This window comes from Triticum dicoccoides, chromosome 4B, assembly GCF_002162155.2.
Source record: "Triticum dicoccoides isolate Atlit2015 ecotype Zavitan chromosome 4B, WEW_v2.0, whole genome shotgun sequence".
Lineage (NCBI taxonomy): Eukaryota > Viridiplantae > Streptophyta > Magnoliopsida > Poales > Poaceae > Triticum > Triticum dicoccoides.
Window position 1 is genome coordinate 676498316 of NC_041387.1, and position 12475 is coordinate 676510790.

Genomic DNA, 12475 nt, shown 5'->3' on the forward strand with positions numbered 1-12475 from the left:
TTAAGATAGGACTGCATCAGGGGTCAGCTTTGAGCCCTTATCTTTTTGCATTGGTGATGGATGAGGTCACAAGGGGTATACAAGGAGATATCCCATGGTGTATGCTCTTTGCGGATAATGTGGTGCTAGTTGACGATAGTCGGACGGGGGTAAATAGGAAGTTAGAGTTATGGAGACAAACCTTGGAATCGAAAGGGTTTAGGCTTAGTAGAACTAAAACCGAGTACATGATGTGCGGTTTCAGTACTACTAGCTGTGAGGAGGAGGAGGTTAGCCTTGATGGCCAGGTGGTACCTCGGAAGGACACCTTTCGGTATTTGGGGTCAATGTTGCAGGAGGATGGGAGTATTGATGAAGATGTGAACCATCGAATCAAAGCCGGATGGATGAAGTGGCGCCAAGCTTCTGGCATTCTCTGTGACAAGAGAGTGCCACAAAAGCTAAAAGGCAAGTTCTACAGGACGACGGTTCGACCCGCAATGTTGTATGGCACGGAGTGTTGGCCGACTAAAAGGCGACATGTGTTGGGTTTCGTAGTAATTTCAAAAAATTTCCTACGCGCACACAGGATCATGTGATGCATAGCAACGAGAGGAGAGTGTTGTCTACGTACCCAACGCAGACCGACTGCGGAAGCAATGACACGATGTAGAGGAAGTAGTCGTACGTCTTCACGATCCAACCGATCAAGCACCGAAACTACGGCACCTCCGAGTTCGAGCACACGTTCAGCTCGATGACGATCCCCGGACTCCGATCCAGCAAAGTGTCGGGGAAGAGTTTCGTCAGCACGACGGCGTGGTGACGATCTTGATGAACTACAGCAGCAGGGCTTCGCCTAAACTCCGCTACAGTATTATCGAGGAATATGGTGGCAGGGGGCACCGCACACGGCTAAGGAATCGATCACGTGGATCAACTTGTGTCAACTTGTGTGTCCATGGGGTGCCCCTTGCCTCAGTATATAAAGGATGGAGGAGGAGGAGGCCGGCCAAGGCAGAGGTGCGGCCAGGGTGGGGAGTCCTACTAGGACTCCAAGTCCTAGTAGGAGTCCACCAAGAGGGGAGGAAGGGAGAAGGAATAGGAGGAGAAGGAGAGGTGGCCGGCCCCCTTTTCCCTAGTCCAATTCGGACTAGAGGGGAGGGGGGCGCAGCCTTTTTCTCCTCTTCCCACTAAAGCCCATCAAGGCCCAATACTCTTCCCCGTATTCCCGTAACTCCCCGGTACTCCCGAAAATACCCGAATCACTCGGAACCTTTCCGAACTCCGAATATAGTCGTCCAATATATCGATCTTTACATCTCGACTATTTCGAGACTCCTCGTCATGTCCCCGATCTCATCCGGGACTCCGAACTCCTTCGGTACATCAAAACTCATAAACTCATAATATAACTGTCATCGAAACCTTAAGCGTGCGGACCCTACGGGTTCGAGAACAATGTAGACATGACCGAGACACGTCTCCGGTCAATAACCAATAGCGGGACCTGGATGCCCATATTGGCTCCTACATATTCTACGAAGATCTTTATCGGTCAGACCGCATAACGACATACGTTGTTCCCTTTGTCATCGGTATGTTACTTGCCCGAGATTCGATCGTCGGTATCCAATACCTAGTTCAATCTCGTTAACGGCAAGTCTCTTTACTCGTTCCGTAATACATCATCTCACAACTAACATATTAGTTGTAATGCTTGCAAGGCTTATGTGATGTGTATTACCGAGAGGGTCCAGAGATACCTCTCCGACAATCGGAGTGACAAATCCTAATCTCGAAATACGCCAACCCAACATCGACCATTGGAGACACCTGTAGTACTCCTTTATAATCACCCATTTACGTTGTGACGTTTGGTAGTACCCAAAGTGTTCCTCCGGTAAACGGGAGTTGCATAATCTCATAGTCGTAGGAACATGTATAAGTCATGAAGAAAGCAATAGCAACATACTAAACGATCAGGTGCTAAGCTAATGGAATGGGTCATGTCAATCAGATCATTCAACTAATGATGTGACCTCGTTACTCAAATAACAACTTATTGTTCATGGTCAGGAAACATAACCATCTTTGATTAACGAGCTAGTCAAGTAGAGGCATACTAGTGACACTTTGTTTTGTCTATGTATTCACACATGTATTATGTTTCCGGTTAATACAATTCTAGCATGAATAATAAACATTTATCATGAAATAAGGAAATAAATAATAACTTTATTATTGCCTCTAGGGCATATTTCCTTCAATATTTGCACTAGTGGCGAACTTTGATGCCTAGTGGACGTTATATGTGTAATAGCCGTGACAGCCTAGTGTAAGTTGCTTGCTTATTTATTTCCTTGTTGTCTTGTTTATTTGTTTGCTTGTAGTCAGTGCAGTTCTTTTTCTATGGTTTGCTAGTGGCTGCAATAACCTATTTTTTAAAACTAGGCCACAATAACCATGGGCTAATATTTACTGTAGTGACACCGGGCCTCCTACGGGCCGTATAAACAGTGGGCCTTCTACGGGCCATAGAAACAGTGGGCCTTCTACGGGCCGTAGAAACAATGGGCCTTCTACGGGTCGTATCATCAATGGGCCTTATACGGGTCGTATTATCGATTGGCCAAACATGGGCCAAACAGATCGCATTCTGGCCGTAAATGGGCTAGAGTTGAAATCGTCCATTCATGGGCCGACCATAACGGGCCATCGTTAATAGGCCGTATTTGATGACGCTATGAAAACGGCCCAACGTATTAATGGACCACAAACGGGCCGACTGTAACCACGGGCTGAATTTGGCCGACAAGCAGAAAATGACAATAACGGGCCATAAGTAAACAAATGCTAGAAATGAGCCCAAGAATAAATGGGCTCTGAGAAGGCCGAAAGATAACATGGGCTGGAAACGGCCCGAAATAACGGGCCGTTAATGGGTATAAAGTGATACACTGTTCTTTGCGGGCCAGTTTCACCACGGGCCGTTAATGGATGTAAAGTGGTACACTGTTCATTACGGGCCAGTTTCACCACGGGCCGTTAATAGGCCAAGAGTTACATAGGGCCTCATATGGGCCGAAAGACGTCATGGGCCATACATGGGCCAGAAGTGAAAACGGGCTGGAATCATATTGGATGGCCCAGATGACGCTACTGGGCTTAATTCGAATAGGGCGTAATGAGCCTTGGGTTAGCGGGCTATAAATGGGCTATATGCGAACAGACCGTTAACAGGCTTTCCATGGGCCGGCCCGCCACCTTTTGACCAAGTCAAACGGGACGGCCATTTCACAGGAATGGGCCTCTATTGGGTCGTGACACGTGTTGACGTATCATAGGCGCCTTCTGTCCAATGAGTGGATGACATATGTCCCAGTGATGAGCCGTGACGTGTTTCCTCCAGCCAATGATGATTTTACACGTGGAAAATCCCCATTGGTCGGGGCTGATAACGGGTTATCGGATCCAAAACCCGACCCGATAGCTTAACGGCGTTCCATTATAGTGGATGCCACGTGTCGGTCACCCTTGACGAAAGCACTTCTGTGACGCGCGATTTATCGTCATGGAAGTGGACACTTCCTTGATGATAATTTTGGTAATGTCATGGAACCAATTCTACGACAGCACAGGTATCACTATCTTGATTCTGTCATAAAATCGTCATGGATGTACATGCATGACAAAAAACGCGACCTACTGTGACAAACACGTATCATCACGGAAGTGTTTTTTTGTAGTGATGTCACTCTTGATTCATTGCCCATCCCGGTACACTGCCGGAGGCATTCATATAGAGTCATATCTTGTTCTAGTATCGAGTTGTAATTCTTGAGTTGTAAATAAATAGAAGTGTGATGATCATCATTATTAGAGCATTGTACCTTATAAAAAAAAGAAAGGCCAAAAAAAGGCCAATAAAAAAGAGAAAGGCAAAAAAGGCCCAAAAAAAGGCGGGACAATGTTACTATCTTTTTCCACACTTGTGCTTCAAAGTAGCACCATGTTTTTCATATAGAGAGTCTCCTATGTTGTCACTTTTAGGGATGGCAATGGGTCGGGTTTGGGGCGGGTGGAGCTGGTCCAAATACAACCCATGACCCATCTTCCTACCCTCTGTCTATCCACCAAATTATCCATGGGCACAACTTGTGCCCATGCCCAAACCCGCTGGATACCCACATACCCATGGAGCTCCATGGGCATAGAAAAGTCAGCATGAAGCCTTCCCAAAGATCAAATTTACTCATCATCATTCACTCACAAATGACAACATAAACTACATGCATAAGTAGCAAAAAGTAATACGATGAGTCCTTATGTGTGACATACTAGAGGTTGATTCTGTAGCATGTAGCTTATGGCACCAGTTGCATATTGCCTGCCATTTTCCATTGATTCTCTCTTTCTACTGTCACTGGCATATGGCCCCACATGTCATACGGGTATCCATTGGATATCCATGGAGCACAAACTATAACTGTGCCCAACCCGGCTATTCGTGGGTATCCATATCCACGGACCCATGGGCAGAAATGCGCCCCATACCCTTGCCCAATCGGGTCGGGTATCCATGGGTATCCAGATCCATGGATAAAATTGCCATCCCTAGTCACTTTCATATACTAGTGGGAATTTTTCATTATAGAACTTGGCTTGTATATTCCAACGATGGGCTTCCTCAAAATGCCCTAGGTCTTCGTGAGCAAGCAAGTTGGATGCACACCCACTTAGTTTCTTTTGTTGAGCTTTCATACATTTATAGCTCTAGTGCATCCGTTGCATGGCAATCCCTACTCCTCATGTTGACATCGATTGATGGGCATCTCCATAGCCCGTTGATTAGCCTCGTCAACGTGAGACTTTCTCCTTTTTTTGTCTTCTCCACATGATCTCCATCATCATATTGTATTCCACCCATAGTGCTATATCCATGGCTCGCGCTCATGTATTGCGTGAGAGTCAAAAAAATGAAGCGCGTTAAAAAGGATGAACCAATTGCTTGGCTGAAACCGGGGTTGTGCATGAGGGAGTATTTTGTGTGAAAAAAATGAAACATAGCCTAACTATATGATTTTGTAGGGATAAGCTTTCTTTTGCCATGCTATTTTGAGAAGACATGATTGCTTTATTAGTATGCTTGAAGTATTACTATTTTATGTCAATATGAACTTTTATCTTGAATCATTTGGATCTGAACATTCATGCCACAATAAAGAAAATTACATTGAGAAATATGCTAGGTAGCATTCCACATCAAAAATTCTATTTTTATCATTTACCTACTCCAGGACGAGCATGAATTAAGCTTGGGGATGCTTGATACGTCTCCAACATATCTATAATTATTGATTGTTCCATGCTATTATATTACCCGTTTTGGATGTTTATGGGCTTTACTTTACACTTTTATATTATTTTTGGGACTAACCTATTAACCGGAGGCCCAGCCCAAATTGCTGGTTTTTTGCCTATTTCAGTATTTTGAAAAAAAAGAATATCAAACGGAGTCCAAACGGAATGAAATCTTCGGGAGAGTTATTTTTGGAACGGAAGCAATCCAGGAGACTTGTAGTAGACGTCAGGGAAGCTTCGAGGTGACCACGAGGCAGGGAGGCGCGCCCTACCCCCCTGGGCGCGCCCCCACCCTCGTGGCTCCCATGACCGACTTATTTTGCCTATATATGTCCATATACCCTAAAAACTTCGGATAACACTATAGATTGGGAGTTCCGCTGCCGCAAGCCTCTGTAGCCACCAAAAACCATTCAGGACCCTGTTCCGGCACCCTGTCGGAGGGGGGGATCCCTCACCGGTGGCCATCTTCATCATCCCAGCGCTCTCCATGACGAGGAGGGAGTAGTTCACCCTCGAGGCTGAGAGTATGTACCAGTAGCTATCTGTTTGATCTCTCTCTCTCTCTCTCTCTCTCTCTCGTATTCTTGAGGTGATACGATCTTGATGTATCGCGAGCTTTGCTATTATAGTTGGATCTTATGATGTTTCTCCCCCTCTACTCTCTTGTGATGAATTGAGTTTTCCCCTTGAAGTTGTCTTGTCGGATTGAGTCTTTAAGGATGTGAGAACACTTGATGTATGTCTTACCGTGCTTATCTGTGATGACAATGGGATATTCACGTGATCTACTTGATCTATGTTTTGCTGATCAACTTGCGGGTTCAATGAACTTATGCATAGGGGTTGGCACACGTTTTCGTCTTGACTCTTTGGTAGAAACTTTGGGTCACTCTTTGAAGTACTTTGTGTTGGTTTGAATAGATGAATCTGAGATTATGTGATGCATATCGTATAATCATGCCCACAGATACTTGAGGTGACACTGGAGTATCTAGGTGACATTAGGGTTTTGGTTGATTTGTGTCTTAAGGTGTTATTCTAGTACGAACTCTATGATAGATCGAACGGAAAGAATAGCTTCGTGTTATTTTACTACGGGGTCTTGAATAGATCGATCAGAAAGGATAACTTTGAGGTGGTTTCGTACCCTACCATAATCTCTTCGTTTGTTCTTCGCTATTAGTGACTTTGGAGTGACTCTTTGTTGCATGTTGAGGGATAGTTATATGATCCAATTATGTTATTATTGTTGAGAGAACTTGCACTAGTAAAAGTATGAACCCTAGGCCTTGTTACCTAGCATTGCAATACCGTTTACGCTCACATTTACCACTTGTTACCTTGCTGTTTTTATATTTTCAGATTACAAAAACATATATCTATCATCCATATTTCACTTGTATCACCATCTCTTCGCCGAACTAGTGCACCTATACAATTTACCATTGTATTGGGTGTGTTGGGGACACAAGAGACTCTTTGTTATTTGGTTGCAGGGTTGTTTGAGAGAGACCATCTTCATCCTACGCCTCCCACGGATTGATTAACCTTAGGTCATCCACTTGAGTGAATTTTGCTACTGTCCTACAAACCTCTGCACTTGGAGGCCCAACAATGTCTACAAGAAGAAGGTTGCGTAGTAGACATTAGGTCCCACGGTGCAGGTACTGACGGTGGTCCTGGCCTCCATAGGGCGGCGCCTGGGCGGGCGCGCCGTAGCCACAGAGGGGTGGCGGCGCGAGCAGAGCACCATATGGCTGGTGGCCCGTGGGGCGGGGACCAAGGAGACCCGGTGCAGGGGCCAGCGGGAAGGGCATGTGATAGGCATGGGCAACGCCCATCCACGGGTTCTGCCCGGCGGCCCATGGCAGGGCGGCTACTGGTAGCGGGGCGCCCCCTGCGCCCGGCGCCTGCTGCTGGTGGCTGCCCCGCCGGTTGCGCCAGCTCCCGCCACCTTGCGGCTGTTAGGAAGGCGCGGGGGGTGCGGGCGGCAGCGGGCAGTAGCCGGCAGGCGCAGGTGGTGCGGGTGGACGAGGCGCGACCGGTGAAGCTGGACCGCCGCGGCTGGTGCCGGCGGCGAGGGCGGTGTGCTGGACTCGCTGGTTCAGCTTCGTCATCCGGCGCTCCTCAAGTTTGAGGTACACGAAGACGCGCTGAAAAGTGGGATGCGTCAGGAAGGTGACGTTGGACGCAGCATTGCCGAAGTCCTCGTTAAGGCTAGCAATGAGGGTGCTTAGGATGAGGTCGTCAGAGACCTTGGTGCCGATGTCTCGAAGCTCGTCGGCGAGCATCTTGAGCCTCATGTAGTACTCATCGATGGTGGAGTTGTCTTGTTGATAGCCGAAGAACTCCTGTTGCAAGAAAACAAGGCGCTGAAGTTTGTTGTCGGTGAATATCGCATTGATCTTGGCCCACACGTCACAGGCGTTGTCATCCTCAGCGACAACCGTGTGGAAGATGTCCTTCGAGACCGTCTGGTAGAACTATCGGATGATCGTGGCCTCAATGGCGAACCATTCCGGATCGCGGCACATGTACGCGCTGTCCACGGAACCGTCGATGTGCTCGGTGAGATAGTACTCGCGGAAGATGAGGTTGAAGTAGGTCTTCCACGCGTAGTACGACGTGCTAGAGCTGTTGATACGGATAGGGACCCGGGCGTCAATGTTGAGGTCACGGATGGCGGCGGTGGAGGGCTCGGGGCCGTGGAAGGGGTTCGATGAGCGAGTCGTGGAGGAGCCCGGGGTGAAGTCCATTAGAGCGGCCGCGGTGGTGAAGAGCAGCGACTAGGGTTAGGGTTTGGTTGAGGAGAGGGAGAAGAGGACAGCAGCGGCGGGAGATGTAGCTGCAGCGGGTGGTGCGGCGGCTGCGGTGGATGAGGGCAACAACGGCAAGGAGGCGGCGGCACGACGCGGGAGTTGGCGCGGGCGGCACGCGGAAGAGGGGTGACGCGGCGTAGGAGGAGGGTGGCGCGCGATGCGGGTGGCGGAAGCAGACGACACGGGGCGGGGTTGGCCCGGGAGGGAGAGGCGCGGCGGCGGTGGGGTGCGGCGGAGGTGGGGAGCGGCGGCGGCGCAGAGAAGTGGCGCGGCGGCGGCGACGGCGGCAAGGCTTCGCCCTAGGTCAGGACCTTCAGAGATGATACCATATAGATGAATAGTTTTGTAATACATGTTGAATTGATGGGGTGCTGGTGCACGTATATATAATTACAAGGTAGGCCTCTACTTCAACTATACAAGACTAGAAGGTAGGCCACAACTCCAATATACATGCAACATGAAATACATACTCAACAGTCTCTTTTGTACGGTTGGTTCTTTTTTGTTTAATAAATTCCTAACAGTGGGGGCCTTCCCCTGTTGTTGTTCTTTAAGAAAAAGGTAATCGGTCGATACAGGTTTCTAATTGTGTACTTCGCTTAGAGCAATTTTAGCAGACCCTGGATCCGCCCGGCCCGCAAAACTGTTTGCAGTTTGCGGAAAAACGTCTTTGCGGGTCGGCACGCACGGCCGCGGATGCATGCCGCGCAAAGCCGACCCGTAAAAAACATATTTCGCGAATCCATGGCCGCCAATCATCGGCGGCGCCGGGGGGACGAACAGATCCCTCCATGCGGTGATGCGCCCTTTCGGTGCTGCGGAAGATGCTCCCGGACCACCTTGGCACAGCCACCGGCGGCCGGCAAAGCCAAATCAGGCAGCCACGAGATGAAGGTCCACAGATCCGCAAATCCGGCGGCCCACCGGCGCAGGGGGTGGGAGAGGGGAGGCCTCGTGCGTGCGGCGGCCTTTCGGCGAGCTCCTGCCGGCTGCTTTCGCCGGAATCTTGGGCGGCGGGGTGGCGGCAGCGCGAGGGGGGAGAGATGAGGTGGTTGGTGGGGGAAAGCGTGGGCTGAAATGTCCCCCCATCAACCGCTTCCTCTTATATGCAGGGTATCGCAGCGGCGAGGGGAAAACCCGCGAATACGCAGGTTGGGGCCGAGATTTTGCCGCACTACACAAATTTTTTTGCGGGCCGGGGTAGGATGCAGGGTCTGATCGGGCAGGTTTTTTTGCCCCGACCCGCATTTTGACGGTTATTTTTCGGATCGGGGCGGGATGTGGGGTCTACTAGAGTTGTTCTTACGTCCATGCTAACAACACAAGGGGTGGGATCATTGTTACAGCACGTAGCCCGGACGCGGTACTCCAGGACCCGCATATCGGTTGCTACTCTGTCACGGTGAAGGTAGATCGCCGGGGAGCCATGGTAGCTGTCCGTCGTTTATGGGCCACAGGAAGAGGGTGCTAGAAGCCTCTTCTTTGAGGAGCTGGAGGCCATAAGTGATCAGTGCCGGGGCCCTTGGGTCATCATCGGTGACATCAATCTCATTCTGGATGATCCCGACAAGAACGACACGCGCATTAACAGAAGAACGATGAGGCAATTTAGGCTGCAGCTGCTAGACATTCACCTACACGGTCTCACCTTCGCCTAGGGCCTCCACCTAGCTAGGCGAAGACTCTACAGTATTTTGCCTGTCGGAAACCCCCTAGTTTTCCAACATCTCAGTTGCTGTTCTGGTCTAGAATAATCCGACGGGCGCCGTTTGGTTCAGCGATGAGCCGGTGATCTGGAGACACCGAGCAGCGATGGATACGGACCGACCGGCGCCGTCGTTACCCTCCCCATCGAGCTTTCTCTTACCTGGCCGTGCAAAAGTGCCTATGCTGTGCGGCGGCGCTTGTCGCATCCGGCGGCGAAGATGGGTGGATTACGAGTGTGCTCTTTCTAGGCAAGATGCGTCGTGAGCTGCTGTCATTAATTAAGGACGCCGCTAACTGCCACATGTGTGGGCGTTAAGGAATCTACCCACAGGTTCTGTGTGATGCTTAAGAGGACCAGCCCACACGTCTGTGTGTGGGCAAAACAACTAGCGTCCACACGCCTTTTTTTTCCCGGTCTCTCTTACATGCGTGCGTGTGGACGAAATAGATAACACCCACACGCCCGGTACGTCAGGCCTCATACCTCGTGGTCCTGCACGCCCCACGGGACACTTTACCGAGCGCCCCGCAGTTGCCATGGGCCGGACCCTCGTCCATGTTCGTTTAAGTGCAGTTGCCATGTCGCTGAACTACGGTTGCCATGTCGGACAACTACAGTTGCCATGTTTGCTCAACTGCAGTTGCCATCTCAGGTCAAAATTCTAGATTGCCATCTTTTGGACAACTACAGCTGTTGCCATGTGTGGTCTGGTCTACTGCAGTTGCCATGATTTCAAAACTTTAGGAGTTGCCACCTACTAACACTAGGCAGTTGCCATGTAGCGCTACAAAAAAAGGCATGGCAAAAAACATGTTCGGATAAAAGAGAGAGTTGCTATGTGCTCACAAGCACGCTAGGGCAGTTGCCATTTAAAAAAGAAAGAGTTGTCATCTGCTTACGTGCATGCTAGGGCAGTTTGCCATGTAACATACCAAACATATGGCAACTGACATGTTCGGGTAAAAAAAAAGAGAGTTGCCATCTGCTTACAATCACACTAGGGCAGTTGCCATGTACACTATAAAACACATGGCAACTGACAGCTTGAGTGTGGGAAAGGAGGCGGGCGTGTGGACGAGATGGCAAACTGCCCACACACCAGCCCTTGTGCGTGACTGAAACTGGTGTGTGGGCGAACTGCTAAACGCCCACACACCGGCCCTTCCGTGTGGTAAAACGAATGTGTGGGCGATCTCTCTCACACACCACACACGCGAGTTGTCCTATGTGGCATACAAAATCAGCTAATTCGTGCCAAGATTCGTGTAGAAGTTACTGGACGGTGATGAAGGCGTGTGGGCGTTAACATTTCCGTTAATTAATAACACAAGGGCGTAAACAATCATTTAGAAAATTACCAAACTGTCCTCGAGATCCCAAACATATTAACCGTTGGATTAGTTTAATACTACCCCTTTAATCCTTAGTATAATGCACCTTAAAAAATCCCTTTCAGTATACTAAGCAAAAGCTGGGTCTAAAGCACACGCATGAGCACGTGCACGCACGGATAAAAAGGTTAAGCAGGAGCGAGGAAACAAATACGGTAGCTCGTACGGAAGAGTATGACCAGCTTTATTCCTTTCTTCTCGCTGCAACTAACATGATGTTTCGCCTGTAACCACCACTGTTGCGGGCAGTTAGCATAAAATAAAATGTAAACCAGTGGCCTAAGAGCACCCCCACTGGAGGCTAATAAATCTATTAGCCTCAACCAAAAGTTGTGCTACACGTAGGACCAAGAGAACTGAGACTACCGGACATGCAACGCAGACAAGTGTGGAGACCCAAGGACGTGGTCTCGTGCTCCTGCTGCAAAGCTGTAAAGCAGCTCTGCAGGTATGCAATCGGTCCAATCAAAACCAAAGAAAACGCAGGGTAAATGAAGGACTGAAAACGGCGACCAGAGGGAGGGTGAATGAGAGCATCAAATTTCTTTTGAAATATTTGGCCGTTGCCCCAAATTCAAACCCCAAGAAGCAAACCCAAACACTGTGATGACCACGACCTAGAGAAGGGTGGATGTTCCCTCAGAACACAGCGGGTCACAACAAGGCAAGCTGGAAAAGGATCAAAAGAGAACCGAACCAATAGACGAGAAATTGAGACTCTCCACTTCTATTGAAAAGAGGCAACCAGTGACAAGAGCGCCTAGATGAGGTCTACGGAATGGTAGAAGTCCAACGCAACAGATGGCACCCAAAACGGAGTCCAAACGACCAGTATAGAGAGAAATCAGCACAGCTGCTACAAATACCGGACACAATACCAGACATGTCCGGTATGAATATCGGATTCATCCGCTATTCAGAACAGCACGACATACAATGGGTGGAAAAAAAATCAAAAACCCCATCAAATGGTGTCCAAAAATCATGTGATTTTAAACATACACCAAAGGGAAGGTCTCCACCAAATTTCAGCTCAAACCTCAAAGGTCAAAAATATCGGACATGTCCTGTATTGATATCGGACATGTCCGGTATTTTGAGCTGCTCTCAGGAAAAATCGAATTCGAGACCAAAACTTGACCAAATCAACTCGGATTGATCTCAAATTTTGTGGGTAGGCTCCTAAGGTATTTAGGATGCTACCACAT